This window comes from Bubalus bubalis, chromosome 11 (assembly GCF_019923935.1).
Source record: "Bubalus bubalis isolate 160015118507 breed Murrah chromosome 11, NDDB_SH_1, whole genome shotgun sequence".
Lineage (NCBI taxonomy): Eukaryota > Metazoa > Chordata > Mammalia > Artiodactyla > Bovidae > Bubalus > Bubalus bubalis.
The window spans coordinates 58,886,225-58,912,084 of NC_059167.1; the positions used below are offsets into that span (position 1 = coordinate 58,886,225).

Genomic DNA, 25,860 nt, shown 5'->3' on the forward strand with positions numbered 1-25,860 from the left:
ATGGACTAGGGATGGCCGACCTTTCTTACTGAGTGAAGCAACAGCGGTTTTCATACCTCTATGTGCTTTGTGTGTTTGAAATAAGGATTGTTCCCACTGGGGGCTTTAATGTTGGAGTGAGTGGCACAGAGAAGCCTGGGAAGTTTTGGGCTCCTTCTGATCAGTGGCAGTGGTACCAGCCATGGTGTGTAGTCCCTAGTGATGGTAGAGATAGAGCCAAGCTGCTTATGTTCTCTGCCAGTTAGGTTGTGAGCTTCCTTTGTTCCCTATCTGGGTTCTGAGCAGGTTGTCTTCTGTGCTCTTTTACTCTTCAACCCAAGCAGCTCTGCTTTTGTTTACCTAAGAAATTGAGATGTCTCATAAATTTCACTAGAAAAATTTTCAAAGATTCCACTGGCAAAACAAAAACAGAATATCTTTTTTAAAGCAACAATAAAAGACAAAGCAAAGTAGTGTTTTAAAAAGTTCATACATGTAGCAACAATCCAGAAGTGATATGTACTGTTCTGTCCCTGAGAGCTCAGCTGGTGAAGAATCCATGTGCAATACAGGAGACCCCAGTTCGATTCTTGAGTCAGGAAGATCCCCTGGAGAAGGGATAGGCTAGCCACTCCAGTACTCTTGGGCTTTCCTGGTGGCTCAGATGGTAAAGAATCCATCTGCAATGCAGGAGACCTTGGTTTGATCCCTGGGTTGGGAAGATCCCCTGGAGAAGGGAACGGCTACCCACTCCAGTATTCTTGCCTGGAGAATTCCATGGACAGAAGAGCCTGGCAGGCTACAGTCCATGGGGTCACAAAGAGTCAGACACAACTGAATGACTTTCACTTTCACTTTTCATGAACTTCTACAGTCACTTAACCTCTCTGGGGCTTAGTACTATGAACTGAATGTTTATTTTCTCCTAAAATCCAAAACAACCAAACCAAAAACCATATATGAAGCACTAATCCCCGATGTGATGCTATTTGGGGGTAGATCATTTGGGAGGTGTTTAAGTTTAGATGAGGTCATGAGGGTAGAGCCCCTTGGAATCAGTGCCCTTAAAAGAAGATGAAGGAACCAGAGCTCTCTCTGCCTTGTGAGGATACAGCTAGAAGGTGGTCATCTATAAACCAGAAAGTGTGTCTTCACTAGATAGCAAATCTTCTGCCACCTTGATCCTAGATTTGCCAGCCTCCAAAATTGTGAGAAATAAATGCTTCTTGTTTAAGCCACACAGTTTATGGCATTTTGTTATGGAAGTCCAAATTAAGATGCTTGTGTTTCCTATCTGTGAAACAGGAAAAATAAGGATCAAAAAAAAAGATTTTATGAAAAAAAAAAAAGAAGCTTTATACTAAATTTAAGGTAGAATGGGAGCAGGTAGAGGAAGACAGAAGAGAAAGGGAACATCGTTTTTTGGCTGCCCATCCTCTGAATCTCTTTTCTGTGTTTGAGGACATCACTACTGTGTGTTTGGTAGGAGGCCAATTGGGTGTCCCCACAGGGGGGCTTTAATACTGGAGTGAGTGCACAGAGAAGTCTGGAAAGTTTTGGGCTCCTTCTGATCAATGGTAGTGGTGCCAGCCATGGCGTATAGTCCCTAGTGATGGTAGAGATAGAGTCAAGCTGCTTATGTGATGTGAGAGCTGGGCTGTGCGCTCCCGTTGTTCCTTACCTGGATTCTGAGTCTCATTCTCTAGCATTTTAGTAGAGCCTGTGAATTTCTTTATACCCTTCCATTTAGTTCCTTACAGCTTAGCTTAGTCAGAGCCCAAACAAGTGAGAATTGTGACGGGCACGGATGTGACAGATCGAATGGGGGGGTGGGATGGGGGCATGCTGGGGCAATAGTAGCTTTAGAAGATCTGAGGCTCTCAATTGAAATTTGACTTAAAGAGAGTTGAACTAGAATACTTGTCTGGATTCTATTCTCACAGAATCCAGAAAATATTTCATCAGAGGGCAGCTTTTCTGCCCACTGTATTTATAATTTATATTTTTTGTTACATAACCGAGTAGAAACCTGTAGACCATCTTTATTTTAAACTTAGCCCAGTGCTTAGTTTTGTGAGGGTCTAATGTAATTTCATCTTTTAAAATGTCTAAGATCAAATTAGATGAGAACAGAGTAATACAGATGGTAAAAATGCCAGAGAACATAATAAAAAAGAAAGATGCTCTGCATGAAGAATAGTCTGCTAGAATTCTAACCCAAACAACCCTTGACTAGTGGGGACCAGGGGAGTTAATTGCCATTCTGCTGCAAACCTAAGCCTAGCTTTTTTCTGTTGACTGTACAGAGGAGGAATAAGAATGCTTACTGCAGTTCAGACTGGCTATCTTCATACACTGGGAAAGGTGTCACTTGCATGGTTTAGGGATTTAGGGGTGTCACTGCCACCTCATTTGTTTGTCTAGAGAGATCACCTCACTCTACTTCTAAAATTCAATGGCAGATGAAACCAAAAAGCTATAAATCATCTCTGGCTTGTTTATGTACCTCAAGGAGCTCTTGAAAAGGCCTAAAACTACTGTGTGATCTATATCTTTATAAAAACTATAGAAAAATAAAGCAGGCAGTAGTATCACCATATTGACTTGAGACCTTATAGTAGTTATTAGTCTTCTCAAACTCCTCTTTGTGCTTGAGCTCAGCACCCCATGGCATTAAAATTCTCTGGCCTTACAAAGAAGCCTGAAATTCTTGGTCCTGGCATTGGCACCTCTAGCTTAAGGAGCCAACATTGAAGATGAAATCAAAATGATGAGATTACGGTTTAGCTGCCACTCTACTCTGATGGCTTCTGATGTTGCATGTTGCCTGTCATCACCAGCCACAAATTCACTGAGTTATTAAAGCCAAAAACAAGATCTCACTTTGCTAGAAGATGTTTCCATTTTCAAATATTGGGTATATTCATAACTGGGGGATGATGGAGTCACGGCAGTAATGATGATGATAAGAAACAGAAGAATAGCAAGAGTCAGAGTTTGTTGAGGATTTACTATGTGTCAGGTACTACATGTTCACATCCTTACCATAGGAAAATCAGTATTAATATTCCTATTTTTACAAGTAAGGAAACCAAGACTCAGATGTACTACATGATCCAAAGTCACATAGCTAGTAAATGTGAAGCCTGGATTTGAATCTCAGTTTAGGGGCCTCTCTGCTTTCAATTCCTTTTCAGTCCTGCTTCAGAGGCAAAGAATTTACTTTTGAACCTTTAGCTAGATGAACTCCAACATAGGGTGATCTGCCAAATCTGAGAGCCCTTTGGGGAAAGCTGGATGGTCTAATCACAATTTTACATTGTGAGACTGCATGACTATGGAGAAAGGGGTCATTCCCCTTCCCAGAACAAACCTGAGTTGCCTATTTGTGAGGAGGAAAGGTGGTTCACTGGGTGGGGGACTCAGATGTCCTAAGAATTCAGGGGGCCTAGGGTAACCTTTGTTGGAGAAGCAGAGGGGGACTCCTGCAATGAATGGAACATGCTAAGGTTACAACAGCAGCTGCAGAGAATGGGTACCTGATAGGAAGGAAATGTTCTAGTGCTCCAGGCTGTTGTAGAGAAAAAAAAAAAACCCTCCAGAACTGTAATGGAGCAGAGAGGAATCATGGAAATGCCACAGTCAGAGCTGCTGTTTATTGAGTGTTTGCTATTCTTTTACATATATTACTTCATTTAATACTCACAGTGCTAGAAGGTAAGTACTGATCACAGTGTCATTTTAGGGATGAGGAGAAAGAGTTACCAAGAAGTTAAGAAGTTTGCCAAAATCACACAAGGAAAGAGTTGTAGGGTGGGGTTCAATCTTATTCCATTTGCCTTCAGAGCTGACCCTCTTTGCCACTCTGCTGTTCAGCCTCTGGGGGAGGTGAACACACAGGAGGCTGGCATTAGAAGAAACCACCAACAATGCCCTAGGGTAGGGCAGACAATGGTTATCAAAGCAAAACAGAGTTCAGTGTCACCTCACAGTCTTGGCAAGGACTTGCTCACATGCTAATGATGGTGGTAAGTGCTTAATGGAGAAACTGCGAGGGCCCTGGAATCTGATCATCATGTTACAGAAGATCCCACATGAACTGGGTGTAATATGTCACCTCACTCGCACAGGCACTAAATCTGAACTGATGACCTCTATGCCCAAGAGACATCTCTGTCCAAATTCCCCATTTCTGTCAAAGCTATGCCAATGTGGAGGCACCTTGGTGCTTTCCATCTCTTTATTAATGTTACTCAATCAAATTCCCTCAGTTCTTTCTCAAAAAGTTTACCGTCTCCACTAAGCCTCTTGTGTTTTACCTGAATTTTGCAGTAATGCCTCACAGGTCCCCCAGCCTCTTTTTCTCCCTTGAGTTGAACCAAATGCCTCTTCCAGGTGAGCTTCCCAGAGTGGCCATTGGAAATGACCTTAAATGAGGAATCAGGACAGCTGCGTACTGTTCTGCCACTTGGTAAGTGACACTGGAAGTGGCCTCTGGGTCTTTAGACTCTATGATCATAAAAGGAGGAGTTGGAATGGATGCTATCCAAGGTCCCTTCCAGTGTTGTAATTATATGCATGCATGAATGAGTCAATTCTTTGCTTTTATACTTGTCTGTGGGGTTTTGTTTGAACTTTTCAGCCTGGTGCTCAAGGCCGCTTATAAAAGTTCCCTCACACTATTGTGTAAGACAGTCATTCCTCCTATCATCGTATCTATATTCATTTCCAAATCCTGGCTTTTCTTCCTGCTATTCTGGCTTTCTAAAAATTCTAATACCACTTCTTCATAGCCTGAACCTTAGACCACCACTGAGGTTCTGCTCATATCTTCCGCTCTTGGCTTCCCAGAGTGACCTCAGGCTGCAACAGTTTCATTCTACATAAAATGTAGATAAATAAAAATATGACTTATTTTTATTACAGTCATGAACTATAAGAACAGAGGCAAAAAGAAATAAGTAAAACTGAGATGACTTGATTTGTATAAAATTTTATATAGATCCTGAGTATTTTGTATTTTATCATTTTTTCCATAAATGTTAATCACAATCAAATCAGAAAACAGTCTAATCTAGAAGCTTAAAAGGTAAACATTTATGAGTAACACATTTATTGATACATCCTTTAGGCTGAATTTTAAAATATAATCAATGCCTCTCTGTTGATGATTCAGGAAAGTGTTTCAAAAATGATTGTTGTTCCTATTTCAAAGAAAAAAATGTGCATGGTAGGCAGTGGCCAAAGAGCCTGAACTCTGGAACCAGATTAAATTGTGGGTTCAAATCCTCACTCTGCTACTAACTGCTAGTTAGTTAACTTCTCTAGGCCTCAGTTTCAACACATGTAAAATGAAATCACAACAGAAGCTACTTGGCAAGGTTGTTGGGAGGATTAATATCTATAAAACCCAAAGAGTTTCAGGCACACAGTAAACACTATATAAGTGTCATCTATTATTATTTTTACAATTAAATTTTACATATTTTAAATAAATCTTAAATTGTTTCATGAATGTAGATATTGTCTCCCCAAAGAAATAGCAAGGATTGTCACTCTTTTCTATTTTTTTTTTCATGTTCTAGCAAACAACTGATTCCTAGTTAGTACTTTGAATGAAGATATGAATTAAATAAATAAGTGAAAAAAATGAATGAGTTACTATCCATACTTAATAGGAAGGAGAAGCAGGTATAAAGATCAATTTTATATAATTCTGCAAGAATGAGCCCCAATACACCTGATCTCTTTCATGTACCACATGCCAGTTTCCTTCATTTCTATCTTACTGTAACTGGTTTTGCAGGAAGACATAAAGAATCTGCCTGCAATGCAGGAGACTTGGGTTCCATTCCTGGGTCAGAAAGATCTCCTGGAGAAGGAAATGGCAACCCACTCCAGTATTCTTGCCTGGGAAATCCCATAGACAGAGGAGCCTGCTGCTGCTGCTGCTGCTAAGTTGCTTCAGTCATGTCCGACTCTGTGCGACCCCATAGATGGCAGCCCACCAGGCTCTGCCATCCCTGGGATTCTCAAGGCAAGAACACTGCAGTGGGTTGCCATTGCCTTCTCCAACACCAGCACTGCAGGATCAAGAAAAATGAAAGGAGAACAAAAATAAACCCAATATCAGTTCTATATTTATGAGTATTCTTTACTTTTAGGAAGAGTTGGCTTGTAGAAGGCATCTAACCATGACTCTCTGAAAATCACATTTAATCCTTATGCTGGATCAAAAAATCGGAAAACAATAATGTGTAAGCAGGAACTAAAAAACTACAACTCTTGAGTATCTGGCATACATCTTTAACACATATTTATTTTTTTAAAAATAAATACTTCTATTTTACCACCACTTGCTTAAGTTTAAAATTGAAAAATTTGTTTCAGATCAATAAGGCTGCTTTGTCACTGTGCTTTTAGAAAGGCATTGGCAGGGAGTTGATGCAGCCTCCCCCAGCTGCCCTGGTAGGTAACAGAGTAGAGTTCAGAGGATGTGTTGCTGGGGTGAGGTGGAGAAGGGAACCCAGAACATGGCCACCACAGCTGCCCTTCCAAACACACACCTGAAGGTAGTCATCAAGGACCAACATGATATGCCACAATTTTAAACCATTTTGGTTTTGCAGAGGAAGAAGTTTACGACATAAACAAATGTTAAGATCCTGCAGCTGTAGCCACTGGCTTCTCCATAATGTCTTGGTTTCTTTTTGAATCTTTATAGCCAAATCATAAGAGTTGGGAATGAGAATTTCTAATGGATTTACTGGCAGTATGTAATTCAATACTTAATACAATGAAAATCCTCTGAAAATGTATATAAGTGCCATTATGTTAAGAAGTTGGTGGTTTAGTCACTAAGTCATGTCCAACTCTCTGTGAATCCATGGACTTCAGTCTTCCTGGCTTATCTGTCCATGGGATTCTCCAGGAAAGAATACTGGAGCAGGTTTCCATTTCCTTCTCCAAGGGATCTTCCTGACACAGGGATCAAAAAGGCGTCTCCTGTATTGGCCCATAGATTCTTTATCACTGAACCACCTGGGAAGCTCATTTAAGAAGTTATTACAGTAAAAAAAGAGACAGTGAATAATATGTTGGAATATGAAGATAAAATTTCATCAACTTATCTTTTTACTCCTTTTTATTGTGGGTTCTAAATGTGGTCAAGATGAAATGTGTTTATTTTGCCCTGAATCTTATCATTAGTGGACAGAAGGGGCATTTCACGAATATTATGCAATAGGAATTTCTTGTAAAGCAACCAAGTTCCCTTGAGAAGTGCTCTGGAAGGAAAACTTCACATAGTTTTGTTACATTTCTCACCACCATGCCAAACAAAATGTCAATGCCAAGCTGGACAGGAAGAGGGTTGTGAATTAAATATCACATTCTGTTGAAGGTGAGATGACATATATATTGTGTTTTTCAGACCAAGCATGGCTTCATAAGCCACTTCCTGTTTGCACATGGATTTCCTGGGGAATCTAGGCCAGGGCATACTGCTGGGATAGCATGGGGTAGAAGAAGGGTCATAGCTTTTGTACAGCCTTTAGAAGACATGTGAAGTCTAGAGTCATAGAAGGGGTTGGCTGCAATTCCTGAGTTGAAAATACAGCAAAACTTTAAGGTAATAAGGCAAGAGAGAATGAGATGGTTGGGTGGCATCATCAACACATTTGACATGAGTTTGAGCAAACTCCCGGAGATAGTGAAGGACAGGGAAGCCTGGCGCGCTGCATTCCACAGGGTTGCAAAGAGTTGGACACAACTTAGTGACTGAATAACAACAACAATACATGTACTAAAGTCTGAGATACAATTATTTTCTTGAGTGCTGATCACAGGGCAGATAAGATCATTTAATAGCCCTACTCATCAAATGGAATAATCAGTGGTCAATATCTAAGCTATCTTGAAAGACAAGGTCACTGATTTCATCCTGGTCTCTACTGGATTATGACATATCTCAAAAATAAAACATTGACAGATGAATGAATAAAGAAGATGTAGTATACATATATACAATGGAATACTACTTAGTCATAAAGAGAATGAAATTTGCAGCAACATGGATGTATCTAGAGATTATCATCCTAAGTGAGGTCAGACAGAAAGAATACAAATATCATATGATATCACTTATATGTGGAATCTAAAAATATGATACAAATGAACTTAATTACAAAACAGAAATAGACTCACAGACACTAAAAAAACAAATCTACAGTCACCAAAGGGGAAAACAGAAGGAGAGGGATAAATTAGGAGTTTGGGATTAACAGATACACACTGTTGTATATATAAAATAAACAACAAGGTCTGACTATGCAGCACAGGGAACTATTGGGTTGGCCAAAAGATTAATTCAGGTTTTTCCATAATATTTCACAAAAAAACTCAAATGAACTTTTTGACCAATCCAATATATTCACTATCTTGTAATAATCTATAATGGAAAAGAATATGAAAAAGAATATACATGTATATATATGTGCACATATGTGTGTGTGACTGACTCATTTTGCTGTACACCTGAAACTAACACATTGTAAATCAACTATATTTCAATTAAAAAAAAAAAGCAAAACAATTCCCCTTATGCTCACCAATGCCCCTCCGAAAAAGCCCAAACAGAAAAAAACTCTAATGCCACTCTCTCCAGAATATTAGGGAGTCTGATAAGACATCAGAGAATGACACAGACTTCTGCTTTTATCAGTAGTATAAAATATTCACAAAAATACTTACTGAGCCCTGAGCTGAATGCCTGGGCTAGACAAATAAATAAGACATAGCTTCTGCTCCAAAGGAGCTCACTATAGTCTACTAAGATAAGGCTTCAAGTCTCAGTGGAACATGTATGGCCAGCTGGGATTTTATATTCATAACAAATAATTGTTTTTAAAAAAGTCTTTCACCTGTGGTTGTTCCAGTAGGTAATTTGTTACTTTATGTCTTTGGGGATGAAATTATTTTCGCACTATGTATAGCTGTCTGGTTCAAGCCTCACACATTTAATGAAAAAATAGAAATCATTCCCAGGCTAGGAGGAGGTATAAGTTACTTTTGCTCAGCTGACTCCTTGAATCCTGGAAACATAGTAGCATTGATATCAAGAATTTGGCAAGTATCAGGAGAAAATCAATTGAGCTTTAACTTAGCATTTCATTGCCTCCTCACAAAATGAACCCAGAAGAGATACAGACATATAAACTTACTGATTTACAGCTTTCACAATATTTTCTCTGTTTCTCTACAATGTATTTGTTCTGCTTTAAGTGTTTCAAGTTGTTGCTTAATCCATAAGGATATACACTGTAAATGCTTCCAAAACATGAGAATTCCTCTAGCTGGGGACTAGAGAGAATGATTATAAAACTTCCTGGAGAGAATTTGCTTTATTTGTTTAACTCCTGTTCTAAACTGGGTGCAGTTTGATGGTGAGGGTGCCTTCCCCATCTGTGTTACTCTGCATCTACTTCAGGACCCAGGGTATGGTAGGTGCTCCAAAAATGTTGGCTGAATGAGTGGAGGAATGATGGATGGATGCACGTCTAGGTCTTCAATAATGAGGTAGTGGGTAAAGATGGGAGAGAGGCTGAGGAGAAAAGACAATCATTTTTACAGTCTGGGTAGTACGGGAGGGTGTGTGTGGAGCACAGTGGCAGGTTAAGGGACACTGGTACATTGGTATAGTGGCTGAACTGGAAAGTGTGGTGTCAGAGACTCTGCAGCCACATTGGGATAGATGTCTGCTTTCCATGGTCCTGTGACAGTCAGTTTATCATTTCAACACTTTCTTTTACTTAGTTTTTTAAGGCCACACTAAGATGCTGAAGCTGAAACTCCAGTACTTTGGCCACCTCATGCAAAGAGTTGACTCATTGGAAAAGACTGATGCTGGGAGGGACTGGGGGCAGGAGGAGAAGGGGACGACAGAGGATGAGATGGCTGGATGGCATCACTGACTCGATGGCCGTGAGTCTGAGTGAACTCTGGGAGTTGGTGATGGACAGGGAAGCCTGGCATGCTGCGATTCATGGGGTCGGACATGAATTCACAGAGTTGGACACGACTGAGTGACTGAACTGAACTGAACTGAACTCAAGCCTCACAATAGGCTTCCATTTGGCCCCTGTATTAATTTACAGGCATAAAGAAGCCTGCTTTGGGGCCACCATGTAAGGATGAGTAGCCTGTGCACTGCACAACTCCAGGGGATGCCCATATGCAGGACAACGGTGGCAGCCCTGAGCTCCATGGTTCTCCCTATATGCATAATGGAATACATTTACAAACTTATAAACACGCGGAGAAGTACAGCTTTTTGTGAGATACTTTTAACTATCCTTTATCTACTCATTACATATTCTTTAAGATTTAATGAGCTTTCCATTTTCCTCAGTTGTGAGAGTTTTATTGTAAAAACAAATTGCATTTGTGTGCATGTGTATTTCATTTCCACACACTATAACTCTCAGTGATCATGGGACATCTGCTTTGAACTGTTTCATATTGGATGGAGTTCTGATGTTGGAATGTTTGGGTTCAAATCCTGGCTCTATCACTTGCTGTGTGATCCTGTGTAAGCTACTTAACTTCTCTATGCCTCAGTTTCTTTACCTATAAAACAGGAGTAATAAGCGCTTCCGCCTTATTGGAATGATGTGAGAAATAATTGAACTAATCTCTGTGAAGAACTTAGCACAGTGATTAGAACAGAGGGAGTATACAGAGGCAAAGGCAATTAGGCTGTTACAATTATTATTGCTAGTACTAGACCATCAGGTTTGGTCTGCTGGGTAGAATTCCTGAGCCCCTATAGCCAGGACTGCCCAACTAGGGCCTGTCCCTTTCCAATGGGCAGGCAGATATATCCAGGCTGTTCATTCCTTGAGACTTAACCAGACCATTCCCAGCTGTGGGTAGCTATATCACAAACATACACATACTTTAAGCACACACACATATCCCCTCTATTCCAGGAGCTGCCAACAACTACATACAACATCATGATGTTGTTAGGGTTCCTTTCCCTGTCTCTTTTTCCAGTCAATTCCATGGAAACATAATTGTTGGATTTAAGAGGGAAATTAAAAAAAAAAAGGAGGGAAATGAGAACTGGGAGGCCTAGGACCTGTATGTGGGTGACAGATGAGTTTTGGCAGAGGATGACCACTAGAAAGGAGACAGAAGACAAGTTTCATTGTCGTTTTTGGTGGTAGTGAGTCTGCACATGTGCCAGATTGTAAATGGGGTGGGGAATACATTAAATACGGAGAGTGACATGGAAATTCATGACCAAGTTGGTGCTGGGGGTCTAGGGACAGGTAGACAGAGAGGGAAACTCCCTAGCAGGTTGAAGACCAGGGTCCAACAGTGAATAAGGACGAGGGCATTAGAACACATTCTCTCATTTACTCATTCATTGACAAACTGTTGTTGAGCATTGACTCTGTGCTTGCATGTGTTTGTTAGAGGCAGGAATCAGGAGAGGACAAGGGTCCCTACTATAAGAGAGCATATGGTCTAATGTAGACAAAAACCATATTCCCAGTGAGAAATCATACCCTAGAAGTGTAAAGCATTATGAGGTTAGGGTATAGTATGTAGTCTGATGAAGATTTTTTTTTTTTTTTTGCAGAAAATTTGGTGCAGTAGGATTAGTGTGGTTGGGGTACAACATGGGAGTGAAGAGGGATGGGAGAGGAAAGGTAATTAGGAACAACATCATGAAGATTTTCTTAGAATCAAAGGTTATGCGTTCTTGATTTTGAGGGCGCTCGGCAGCACAAAGCTTAAGCATCAGAGGTCAAGGACTGGAATCCAGGGAAGGAAGTTGGGTGGTCATTTTTTAAAAATGATATAAATATATGAAGAAAACTCAACTGAGAATATTTATTGGAAGGTCGCACCTCCCTTAGGTTTTTTTAAGAGGGGAAGGACTATCCCTGCCTCTAATGGGGCATTTTCCAAAGAGACCTGACCATCTTCAGGCCTTCCTGGCACCCTTTTCACTTTGGAGTGAACCATGGGGCAGCCTATATATTTGTTGTGGGTGGGTTTTCATAAAGCTGCAAAGAAAAGGAAACCTATCATTTATTAGCTTCCTGCAGCCACGTTCAAATTCCTGAGCCTAGCATTCATGGTCATCCAACCGCTTCCGCCTGAACTCATACCAGTCCCCTACGTGGATCCTCCTTTCCAGCCAAACGAGTCTCAGAACAAGTCCTACACTTTCCTGCTTCAATGCCTCCGGTCCTATTCTTCTTTAAAGGCTTAACCTCTCTTACCCTCAGTTTCCTCAGCCATGGACTCGTTTAGGATATTATGTGGGTTATATATCTGTAAGCACCTAGCACAGAGCCTGGCATGAAAACATTCAACAAATGTAAGCAACTGCTAAACTCAAGTTCCAGATCCTCATCTGCACATCACAAACTTCAGTACACAAAGGTTTTCAGGGCTGGGCATGAGATGAGAGGTGAGAAGGGAAGCAGACTGTAGAGGATACGCCCTGCTTAGAGGCAGTGAACATAGAAAGAAACAAGAAAAACTGCAAAATGAAAATGAAAATAAACACAAAATCATGCAAGGGATCTCATTTGGCTTAAGCCCATCAATCAAAAGTCCCTTTGACTTTTGCCCCCTCATGTTGGATTGTAAATATCCTTCCTTATATAATTCTCTTTCATCCACCCTTCATGAACCTATTTTTAATTTACTTCATATTCTTTATGGTGTCACTGATATTTCAGTGTAAAGTCTTTGAGTCTCAGGTTTATTATATTAATTAAGTCAAGCTACATGTATAAACTATCTAGGACATGGCATATAAGTGTTCACTTTGTGATTAATAATGATCTTACAAATCTCATAAATTAAGAGACTAAGTCTCTAAGAGCTTCAGGAATCTCTTTCCTGCTTGTTCACTTAGTGAAGAACAAATAATAACAATAACAATGGCTATTACTCTTGAGTAATTAACTATATGACAGAATCTGCTCTGAGTGCTCCCTATACCTTACCTCATTTCTGCCCATGAGAGCCCTTGAATTAGGCTCTGTTAGTATCATACCTATTGTAGAGGTGAGGAAACTGAGGCATCAAAAGATAAGTCCCTAAGCTAAGTTACAGAGTTGGGAAGTGGCGGAGTTAGGATCGGAAGCAGTCGGCCTGGCCCCACAGCCCCTGTACTCAACTACTGCACTGTCCTCATTCCAGACAATTTCCATGCAATCTTGAAGCTACGGTGCATTAACTCCTCTGCAACTTATCCTACAGATAGTTGAGTTGCTCCCTCGTCTCTACTCCCATAGCACTTGAATATACCTCCCCTATAGCAAAGATCACAGTAAACCTTGATTTTTTATGTATGTGCTTAACTGTATGTGAGTTTCTCAAGGAAGAGTCTGTAAATTACTCATCATTATACACTTAGCATAGGGCTTGGCACATATTTGATGGGTGAAAATGTGTGTTAAAATTTAATCAAACTGACAGGACCTCAGTTAAATTTGATGTTCATGATGATGGTGGCTATGAGAGACAGAACATGGATAAATGGAAATTTCAAATGATAAGAACCACAGTGCTAGGCTATTGGCAGTTTATACTCTGGGTTTTGTAATAATCGCTGTTGTTATTCTTTCCTGGGTTGAAGAAGCCAAAATTACTCCTAAGGTGTCTCATTTAATCAGAGGCCTCAATTTTTTTTTTTTTTTTTTAACTACATGCCTTTCTATCTCATCCCTTCACAGAAGTATCAGTTCACAGCAGATGGGACTGCCCTGTGAAAGCCACAGAAGAAACAAAGGATGTGCTGAAACCTATGCCACTTAGTGACAATGATGATCATTTCACCAGAGGTTATACAAACCAGCCAAGAAAATGATTGGAGGAGGCTCAGCTCTACCCCAATATGAGCCAAGTGTCTATATTTTATTTTAAGAATGCCTTCTGAGGTGCTTTAAAATTTATAATCCTCCCCCTTCCATTATTTTGCTTGATTCTTACAACAGCTCATGGGAGTAGGCAGGAGAAGCTCAGGAAAAAGAGGGACTTGCCTCATGCATATGGCCAATGAAAGATGAAATCAGGACCAGGCCTTATTTTCCATACGCTATTTACACAACATGCCAGACAAGAAGGTCAGAGTAATTAATTTGCTTTGGAGAGGTTCCTGCCCACAGTGTGCCCAGATCTGGACTATGAAGACAAGGAGGTTTTTACACATGATGGAAAAGGAAACCCCAAGGACTAGGCCAAGGGACAACATGCTGAGGTCAAAGAAAAGATAGAGGACATGAGTTCAGGGCTGGAAGGACATTCTCGGTGATGTTTACTCTTATGGAGACCACAAAACCTCTGTCACAGAAGGAGGTCATATGTTGAATTTTATAGGATCAAAAAATTTTTGAACGCATGCTACATCAAAAACAGAGATGAGATAGGCACATGTGAGGCTAGAAGACAGAGGAATTTAAGGTTGACATGAGTTCCCTTGGCAAACTATGTTAATGTTCTGATGGTGACTTAAAGGCCTCTTCTCTGCATTGTCATGATATCACCAGGAGATGCATCTGATGCCTTGTGCCTCTGAACCCCATCCTGGCACCCTGTGCTTGCCTATACTGGGTTTTCTGTCCACACTACAGGAAGGCAGAGAAATCCTGAAGCAGGAAATGATTAGAATGCCTTCTTTAGTGTTGGCGTGTAAGCCTGCTTTGTGCTTCTTCCTGCTTTGTCCCTCTGGTTCCTGCAGACTCTGTGGGCCCTCATCTTGGACACTCTTCCCATGGACCATTCTCCTGGGTCTTGGGTGCCAGGCTTGCCTGGACCCTTGGCTTGTTCTGACTCTCCTTGGTCTCCAGTCTGCGGGCCACTCCTCTCCCCACTGCTGACCACGGGGCTCAAGCTGGACTCGCTCTGGCTCCTGACTACACCCACTTGCTGCCAGCTTCCCGGAGCTGACAGGGGTCTCCAGTGGACATCTACTTTTTTACAGAATGTGGGAGCAGACCAGACCAAACTGCCTGAAATAAAATGGCCTTTGCTCCATCTGGGAATACATACTGATAGGTCCATGTTTACAAAGATACATTCATGTTCCTGAGCTTTCACTGGGTACGATAAAGAGAGAGAGGGAGAGAGAGATGGAGAGTTAGTTAGTTCTTGGCATCTGCAAATGAAAAATGAGGCAGAGTCCTAGCAGAAGGCACTGCAGTTTGGGCAGCTGTATCCTATTAAAAAATCATGAGAAAGCTCTGTATTCCTGCCATTGTGGTAAAGAGGAAAAGCAAATCCCTTAGCGTTTCCCAAAGAAAACATTTTTGTGACCTAAAGTTCTGTAAAATCTTTTAAGTTCTGTAAATCTGGTGAACATGGGAACAGTTTGGTAGGTATCCCACAAGTCCCCGGAGGACACTTTCTTACAGCCCTCACCTCAGGAGGCCCCGGAAGGGGAAGCGAAATTCCACTCCCTTCTGCTAGGGAGCACCTGTGGGGGAAGTGAAAGCCACCCCAACCGAAGTGATGCAAAAAAGTCCTGATGCTCAAGGAGTGCAGATAAAGCCACCTTAATAGTCACAGCCTGTCTTTCAAAAAAATTATCTCATTAGATAAGGTAGAATCACATACTGGCTTTAATTCTTTTCCTCCAAATTTTTAGACTGTCTCTGGACACTGAAATTAAAATGTAAGCCATATTTTAAAATTAAAATAATAAATTCTCTTAAAATTACAATTTAAACAATTCTCAGCAATGAAGTAGGACTCATAAACCTGTTCCTGGTAGCCATTTTGGGTCACTGATGGGGCATTACTTCTCTAGGCATAAAGAAGTTATTTTTACATGCACTGTACCATGATGAAAAAATCCAAATTGGTCTTACATAAAAGAATAGGTTTACATTTTACTTTAGTAATACAAAATGCATATAGACCTAAAAAGAGAGACCTTTTTTCTAGGGTATTTTTAAAGGCTCTGTGAATATTTATATTCTACTTCTGCATATACTCTGTTCTATGCTTGGAATACTTTGGGCAATAAACTCCAGAGCAGGTCCAGAAGAGGGAACTACATAGTTGCTGTGGTAAGGGAGAGCTTGTTGCACCTTTCAGTCTGAAAAGATGAAGGTGGAAGGCAAAGAAGACTGATGTTTACAAAACTATAAAGAACAGGGCAGGGTGAACACAGCATGGACCTTCCCCAAAGATTAGTCAAAGGTAGCTTTTGCATAAATGAAAAACTCATGAGCTCACACAGTGGGTAGTAATTCTGCTACCCATTGGAACAAGAGATGTTCCCATTAGAAAAAAATAAGTTGAAGGGAATATGAATTTAACAATAACTAAATATTGTGGGATTCTGGGAGTGCCTCATAGAAAGCAAGCTTATCTTCCCCTATCTCCCAACCAACTGTCCCGGGTAGTCATTTTAGAATCAGGCTACTTAGCTAGAGAAACAGCCAGGCCTGTGGTCTGATCCACATATGGCAATTCTTTGATTCTTTTATGAGAATGATGATCTTGGTAAGTGGTCATCTGCCCTCCACCTCGCCTCCTGTAAAGTAAGGGGTCCATACTGCTGAATTTAATAACTTGAGTATAAAAAACAGGAGACATGGGGACCATCTTTATTACTGTAACTTGAATACAAAGACCAGCACAAGGTTGGCTCAGCAGCAGCATGCTGGGAATTTAGCACACTACCAGAATTTCATTATCCCGGTTTGTGATGCCAAATGTACAATTCCATCCTACGGCCTCCCTGAGATCTGGCTCCTTCCAACATTTCCTTTTTTTGTGAAGTATTTGAGGAGAGTAGCAAATCAGTGAGGAAGGAGAGTATTCCTGGAAGATCTATGTCACCTCTGTCCCTTTTCACCATACCTCCTCCCACCCTCTCCGTCACTTCATACAGGCAGATGGGGTGATAAAAGGCACAGCAGGACATCAGCAGGAAATAATTCTTAGAGGTGGCCCCCTCTAAGTCTCAACACACTATCACCTCGTTGGCCTGGAACACCTGCTTTTCTTATAGCGAGTGACTAGTTCCAGGCCCAGCAAGGGTACGTGAGCATGTCAACTGGGGACTCAGCGGGGTTAACGCATGACCCATTGCTGGGCTCCTTGGTCTATCCTGGCTAGAAGGCTCAGAACTAATCTGTCCACAGAACTAATCTTCAGAAACCAAAGAGGGAAACAAGCTCATTTGTAAATCCCAGCTATGCCTATAATAAAATAAGGGCTAGCATCTAGTAGATCCCCTTTTCCTTAGACAATTATTTGTGTGTGTGTGGAAGCGAGGGGTTTGGTTAAGGACAAATCATATAACTTAAGCATATGAAGAAAATGAGTCCCCTTTCTCTCTTCAAAAATTTACTGTTAAATTAAAATGGTCTGTAAGCCTTTGACTCTTCAAGTGTGTATTGAAATGGAACAAAAGAACTTGTTTGAGGAGACAGCATTAAGCTGAGCTGATGGAAAGTAAAAACTCTTTAAAATGAAAGCCTTCCCTTTAAGGACTTTGTGTTCCAAATTCAGCTACATTCTCTTCTCAGTCACCTTAGGCATTTGTTTTTAATAAGTCTTTACAAAGTCAACAGTTCAACAAAGGACCTCAAAACCGTGCTTCTGACCAGAAAAATAAGCACCGATTCCAGATGTTTCTCATTTCTCCATGTCACTAATTCAAACTCAGAAGTCTCTTGTTTATTGGACATGTATATAAGCTTAATGCTTTACATAACCTCTCTTCTAAGAATCTCCTCTCCTATCTCTGCATCCTTTCTCTTGCCAAAGCCATCTATTTCTCATAGATGGAACCAGATCTTGCTAGCATATCCTATAGTCTCTCTAAGAAATATTTAAACTTATGCCAAAATGAGATTTCATAATGATTTCATTATGAGATTTCATAATCATATGTAACTTTTATCTATTTCTATTAGCATTTAATGAAAGGCTAGGGAAATTATCTTCTCCAGAAATCCTTAAAAATTGGATACATGCTTTGCTTTGTAAGTTGAATAGAGGCTGGGAGGTAAATCACCTTTCAAGGTGTTCTTTAGGTCCTTTGACCTTCTGATGCCTGCACACGAACTTTTGTATTCTGCTCCAAAGGGCAAAACTAATATCAGGCACTATTCCATGATCTCCTAGCTATGGTGGGCTATGAATGATGATTTCCACACTTAGTTCAGTTCAGTTCAGTTCAGTCGCTCAGTCGTGTCCGACTCTTTGCGAACCCGTGAATCGCAGCATGCCAGGCCTCCCTGTCCATCACCAACTCCCGGAGTTCACTCAGACTCATGTCCATCGAGTCAGTGATGCCACACTTAACTCGTGTGCTTAATTCTACCTGGTGCCATGCTAGAATCCCAGCACTGGCCAAGGGACTAGAAGAACAGAGAGCAAGGAGCTGACAATAACAACAACAAATCTCCATGGAAAATATAATGTACTTGTGGTAGAATCATGCAAGGGAGATACACTATCTCTCCCTGATGTGCTTGTTTTTAATAGGATGAAGTCTAAAGTGACATTTTTTTATGTGAAAATTTTGAATTTATAATTCTGTTAATAAAATGATCTTTAATCATGGCTAAATATTTATTGAGTCAGGCACTGTGCTAAGCACTCCTGAATTACCTCCATTATTTCTTACAATACTAACAAGTAGATTCTATTATTTCCATTTTACAAATGAGGAAACTGAGTTTTAGAGACTCTGCTGCCTACTTGCTAAAGAATATGCATGGCATAGAGAATAAACCACATACATATTTGCAAATGAGGGGTATCTTCAGCAAAGGTATTATAGGGGGCAGCATTTAGCAGTTATTTCAGAATGACAGCATCCTCATGCATGTTCATTTTAGATTTAGCAGATAATTCATAAGCATTGCCAGTTACATGCTAACTAGTGGCTCAGTCATATCTGACTCTTTGTGACCCCATAGACTGTTGCTTGCCAGGCTTCTGTGTCCATGGAATTCTCCAGGCAAGAATATTGGAGTGGGTTGCCATTCCCTTCTCCAGGGGATCTTCCCAACCCAGGGGTTGAACCTAGGTCACCTGCATTATAAGCAGATTCTTTGCCATCTGAGCCACCAGGTGGCTCAAGTAGTCCCAAGGTTACACCAAATTATAGTAAGGCTGGACATGAAACGGCTGATGGAGAGCTGTCTAGACTGGCCACTGGAATTGGAGATAATGGATAGTGTATAGACCTCGAACATTTTAAATACAAGAAAACATGAGCTCCTTTTGGAAACACAATCCTTTGCAAATGACTCTTGAGGGAACAATTCAAAGCTTTCAGCCCACATAAAAATAATAACTTCCCTTATAGAGAGTATGTCTCCTGGATACCAAGTATTTAAGGCAACCATCTTAGAAGATAGGCACCTGTTTATAACTGTGTCTTCTGTAACTTACAGAAGCTTTCCTTCTCAAAGCTAAACAGGGTTTATTTTTTTTTCTTTTTAAATTTTATTGTATTTTTAAACTTTACAATATTGTTTTGGTTTTGCCAAATATCGAAATGAATCCGCCACAGGTATACATGTGTTCCCTATCCTGAACCCTCCTCCCTCCTCCCTCCCCATGCCATCCCTCTGGGTCGTCCCAGTGCACCAGCCCCGAGCATCCAGTATCGTGCATCGAACCTGGACTGGCAACTCGTTTCATACATGACAGTATACATGTTTCAATGCCATTCTCCCAAATCTTCCCACCCTCTCCCTCTCCCACAGAGTCCAAAAGACTGTTCTATACATCAGTGTCTCTTTTGCTGTCTCGTACACAGGGTTATTGTTACCATCTTTCTAAATTCCATATATATGTGTTAGTATACTGTATTGGTGTTTTTCTTTCTGGCTTACTTCACTCTGTATAATAGGCTCCAGTTTCATCCACCTCATTAGAACTGATTCAAATGTATTCTTTTTAATGGCTGAGTAATGCTCCATTGTGTATATGTACCACTGCTTTCTTATCCATTCATCTGCTGATGGACATCTAGGTTGCTTCCATGTCCTGGCTATTATAAACAGTGCTGCGATGAACATTGGGGTACACGTGTCTCTTTCCCTTCTGGTTTCCTCAGTGTGTATGCCCAGCAGTGGGATTGCTGGATCATAAGGCAGTTCTATGTCCAGTTTTTTAAGGAATCTCCACACTGTTCTCCATAGTGGCTGTACTAGTTTGCATTCCCACCAACAGTGGAAGAGGGTTCCCTTTTCTCCACACCCTCTCCAGCATTTATTGCTTGTAGACTTTTGGATCGCAGCCATTCTGACTGGCATGAAATGGAACCTCATAGGGGTTTTGATTTGCATTTCTCTGATAATGAGTGATGTTGAGCATCTTTTCATGTGTTCGTTAGCCATCTGTATGTCTTCTTTGGAGAAATGTCTATTTAGTTCTTTGGCCCATTTTTTGATTGGGTCATTTATTTTTCTTAAACAAGGGTTTAAATCAGTTAATTAGTTGATAACGTCTACTGAATGCTTAGTTTTGATGGAGTCCCATATTAGATAGCACTTACATTGTCATAAAGACGGTGTGTTTGTAATGAAGTATGATTCTGTGAAACCAATTTTGGTTACTAAATGAGGAATGGATAAACCTGCAGGAAGGAGGAAAAGACAAAGGAGGAAAGAAAGGAAAAAGAGATATCAAATCCATCAAATTCCATCAATCCAGAGGATTTCTGTTCCTTTGGTCCATGAAGCCTATCTTGGACAGTGGTTCTCAAACTCACGTGTACATCAGAATCACCTCGCAGGTTTGTTAAAAACACAAGAAAGGGCCTGAGAGTTTGTACATCTAACAAATTTCCCAGGTGCTGCTGATGCTGACTGTTGGTCTGGAGACCACACTTTAGAACCACTGCTCTAAAATGACTGGGGGTCCTGATCGATCTTTTACATTCTAGATATTTGTCCAAAGCTGACACCATCACTGGATTTCCTAACCCTGAGTTCTTTTGAAATATGTTACAGGTTCACACTTAGTACTTCTTACCTGATGAAATTTGATAAGTTTCCAACCAGAAGAATCTTCGTGAGAAAAGAAATGGATGGAAAGGCTGTTGAGAGAAGGATAAGAAGCAATCAAGAGAGGAATATAAATTACTCTATCATTATAATTAATATTCACTTTGGACTGAGTAAACACGATTATCCCAAGGATAAATGAGTTATATTTTCTACCTCACTTTTTATTAGCAACTTAAATTTGCAGATGAAGAAGATGCAACTGGATCAACATAGTGACTAGCACAAAAGGAAATTTGATGATTTAGCAATAAATTTTATTGAATAGAAAGTGACAATATCAGAGTTACAACTAACATTCTGAAAAACATTTATTAATGTTTATTTTGACTTAAGTATTGTTTGTCCAAGTGGAGGTGCTTATTTTAGTAATCAAAGTATTACAATTTTTTTTTTTTGCATCCCCAAACCTGCTTCCTAGTGCAGTGATGTGATCTATTTATTTGATGATTTATTTGTAGACAGACACTTTACCGTCTGAGCCACCAGGGAAGTCTTCTTTTCTAGATTACCAAATAATATGGATAAATAATGAGAACTGCAAAGAAATGTCTGAGAGGCACATGTGCATGGTGCTTGTGAGTCTAAGGAAAATGGAGGCTGGGATTTTTCAGTAGCAGAGAACACAATTTCTTTTTTGGCCAGGGAGTCAGTTCTCATCAGAATTGGTCTCTTCACCTTTTCCTTTGTAATCTCCATCATATCAAATTCAAGGAACTTAGGGATCCACAGGGGATCTACACTTCTCCCAGCTTCTTCCCTTTTAGATAGTTTTGGTCAATTCAAACCAAATGCTAGGCTCACTCCCAGATACATTCACAGGCCTCCTGGCACACATGTGTACCTGTTCTGGCTTTGTAGCCTGCTCTTGGCAGTATAGAGATAACTTTGATGTCTAGAACACTGCAAAAAGTGGCTTGCAGTACGTGTCATATCTCATCCACCCCATCCCCACTTCCATGTGGATACAAAAGTAGTTGTCAGTCATTTCGGGAGTTCAATGCTAGCTCCAGTTCTCCCCTACCGCACCCATTTCTGGATTAAGGCTGATTACAGCTCATGCCTCTGCTCCACAAAGTCACTCTAAAATGGCCCAGAGATGACCCAGAGGGATGGAATGGGGAGGGAGGAGGGAGGAGGGTTCAGGATGGGGAACACATGTATACCTGTGGCGGATTCATTTTGATATTTGGCAAAACTAATACAGTTATGTAAAGTTTAAAAATAAAATAAAATTAAAAAAATAATAATAATAAAAAAATAAAATAAAATAAAATAAAATGGCCCAGAGAGTTCTGACTTGTGAAGGTGAAATGTGAGTTTGACCTAATTCTCTGACTGCCTAAACTGAGAGGCTTGCTACAGATAAGGGCTGGCTCAGAAAATTTCACACTTAGAGTCACACTTGTAAAAGATGGGGTCACCTCCATTGGACTAAATACATCCTACAATACTGTTATTCTAGAAGAGCCATGGTGAATTCACACCTATTTTACAAAGTGCTTTCTTTTAAAAAACTTATGGCAAGTCAGTGCTTCTCAGCTCAGCAAGGCAAGATGCCCACAGATTTGAACTTGTTAGCCTGCCTAGGCTAGAAATTCAGGAACTTCAAGACACTAAGCTCGTTTCTAGTATTGTGTGTCAGCAAAGACTATTCTCTTTTTCCCTTAATGAAAAGAGTATCAGCTGCAAACATTTATTGAGCTTTGAGATTGGCACAAAAGAAGTATTAGATATGATTCTTGCCCTGAAAGTGTTTACAATGAAGTTTAAATGCAAGAATTAAGTCTGCACATGTGAAATCAGAAACAATGAAAGAATGCATAGCATTAAACGTGAACTGGGCAGTGCAGACAGTACAGATGTATGATGTCAGAGAGCTGGGAAGAGCTTTAGGAAACAAGTGAATAGGTAAAGATTAAAGGATGCACATGATTTGTATAAAAAGATGGGTGGTCTTTCTCTGTGTTTTATTTATAACGCACAAGTTTACACAATTTAATACCACTCACTAAATCTCATTGTAAGGGTCTGGAAGTCTCAAACTGGTAACTAATGGGCCAAAGGACTTTTTTCTTCTACCAACATTTGGAATGTTTTAAAACAAATTTGTATTAGCTGTCAACATTAAGTTGAAAGATTTTACATTGAAATGTATAATTTCTGTTTTCTCTTAAACAAAGTGGAGAGTCTACCAAAACCCGGCCCATATTTCTAAATGGTAACAATGAACTAGAGTTGAGTAAAATCCACCCCCATTACATGGAACACTAGCTGTCCAGTTTCCACAGCCCATACCAATCCCTAAGCTTCCACATCTTAACCTGCTTCACTTTTGAATATTACCTGCATTCGTGCTAATTCATTTCAGTCATGTATTGGACTCTTTGTGACCCTATGGACCGTAGTCCACCAGGCTCTTCTGTCCACAGGACTCTCCAGGCAAGAATACTGGATGGGTAGCCATTTCCTCCTCCAGGGGATCTTCCCACCCAGGGATCATTGGCAAACAGGTTCTTTACTACTAGCGCCACCTGGGAATATCACCTACTTGGAGCCTGTGGGCAGCTGAGCTCATGAACCCTGCTATACGTTAGCAGGGCCTCCTGCATGGGGTGGAGTGCAGGAGGCTGTCACAAATGTTCCCCTCCAACCAATTCAATCAAAACAACAAGTGATCCTGCCCTCTCAGCCTAGAAAGGGAAAGTGACTTACACACAGAGGGATATTTTATAAAATATTATGCTCAGTCTACAGAGGAAAATATCATAGACCACACATACAGAGAGTTGAGCTTTGGTTTTTGCAAGTGCACTGGCAATTGCCACTCAAAATGCACATTCTACAGTGGGGGTTTTTGGGCTCTGTTTGCACAGGAAGGATGGGTGCTTTATTAATTACCTCTTTCAGTTCACTTAGTGTAGGAAGACCCATGTGAGCAAATTTTATGTATGAAAATTTGGAGTGGTATAGCAGATAAATGGGATTTTTTTTTTCCAGAAAATTTACTTACTTTTTTTTAAAGATTTGTTCTTATATATTTGAAATCTAGTCAAATCTATATGTAAAGTAGCCTTGCATGTCCTATAAAGTGGGGCACTTCTGAGTGACTATTTACTGTGGACAATCAGTTCCTTATTGTATGACTGAGGAAAAGTATGGAGCATCCAAATGCTCAGCAGGTCAGATTTGGAATTAGTTTCATGCTGGTGTTGGAATAGTCATTCATTTGTTCATTAGGCCATCCCAAATGTATTTATTTGGCCCAGTGGGACTTGTCTCAGCCCTTCTGTTAATCAGCTCTATGAACTTGGGCAGATTCCTTAATCTCTGCTGGTTTTGGTTCTTCAAATGAGGAAATCATATTAAATTATCTCGAAGTTCCCTAAAGATGAAACATGCCAGTTTTTCACCTGAGGTGCTAGAATAAAAGGAGAATAATTTGTTCTGAGTTTATGGTTGACCTGCAGTGCTTTGACGTTGAACATCTCTGTCCATCATGGTCAGTGTGCAGCAGGTGGTAGGGCTGATTGATGCTCAACTTGCAGCCACCAGGAAGACTACTCTGGTTTTCCACATTCAATTTCCATTTTCCTTCTGTTTGGCCCTATAATCCACTGGTAGATTACCAGGGGTTTCTGGTTGTGAAATACTTTGTCATCTCCCAAATTAAAAGTACAACTCATGTACATTTCTATATGCTTCTCCCTCATACTCCTTCCTTTTGGCCATTTTCTCTTAAATAAAATCATATAAAGTTTCATTTGGTGATCCATTCACATAGTATGAACTTCAAAATTTACAAGAGCATATGGATGGAGTACACAGTAAAATCTGCCTACTCAAGCCTCAGATATGATGATACAAACTATGGCAGAAAATGAAGAGGAACTGAAGTGTCTCTTGACCTTGATGAGGGTGAAAGAGGAGAGTGAAAAAGCTGGCTTAACACTCAACATTCAAAAAATGAAGATCGTGGCATCCAGTCTCATCACTTCATGCAAGTTCTGGATTTAGTTGGATATATCCTTGCCTTTCTCCCTTGCCTTTTTTCTTCTCTTCTTTTCTCAGCTATTTGTAAAGCCTTCTCAGACAACCACTTTGCTTTCTTGTATTTCTTTTTTTTTTTTTATTTGATTTGATTTTTAAACCTCAAACACTGTATTAGTTTTGCCAAACATCAAAACGAATCTGCCACAGGTATACATGTGCTCCCCATCCTGAACCCTCCTCCCTCCTCCCTCCCCACACCATCCCTCTGGGTCGTCCCAGTGCACCAGCCCCAAGCATCCAGTATTGTGCATCGAACCTGGACTGGCAACTCGTTTCATACATGATATTTTACATGTTTCAATGCCATTCTCCCAAATCTTCCCACCCTCTCCCTCTCCAACGGAGTCCATAAGACTGTTCTATACATCAGTGTCTCTTTTGCTGTCTCGTACACAGTCTTGTATTTCTTTTTAAAACCACCTTTGGAGAAGGCACTGGCACCCCACTCCAGTACTCTTGCCTGGAAAATCCCATGGACAGAAGAGCCTGGAAGGCTGCAGTCCATGGGGTCGCTGAGGGTCAGACATGACTGAGCGACTTCACTTTCACTTTGGGATGGTTTTAGTCACTGCCTCCTATACAATGTTATGAATCTCTGTCCATAGTTCTTCAGGCACTTTGTCTATTGGATCAAATCTGTTGAATCTATTCGTTACTTCCACTGTATAATCACAAGGAATTTGATTTAGGTCATAAAGGCTATAACAGCATGAAGGTTCATAAAGATCATAACAGCCTGAAAGAATGAGTGGTTTTCCCT

At 40.5% G+C, this 25,860-nt stretch overlaps 1 protein-coding gene across 1 annotated transcript in view; it reads right to left on the reverse strand.

Moving 5' to 3' along the window:
• FRMD6 (FERM domain containing 6) overlaps positions 1-25,860 on the reverse strand; it is a 281,731-nt gene that overhangs the window by 153,483 nt on the left and 102,388 nt on the right. The window contains exon 4 of the mRNA XM_044925123.2: positions 21,016-21,079. The gene's annotated coding sequence lies outside the window, so the exon portion shown is untranslated. The remainder of the gene's footprint in view (positions 1-21,015; positions 21,080-25,860) is intronic.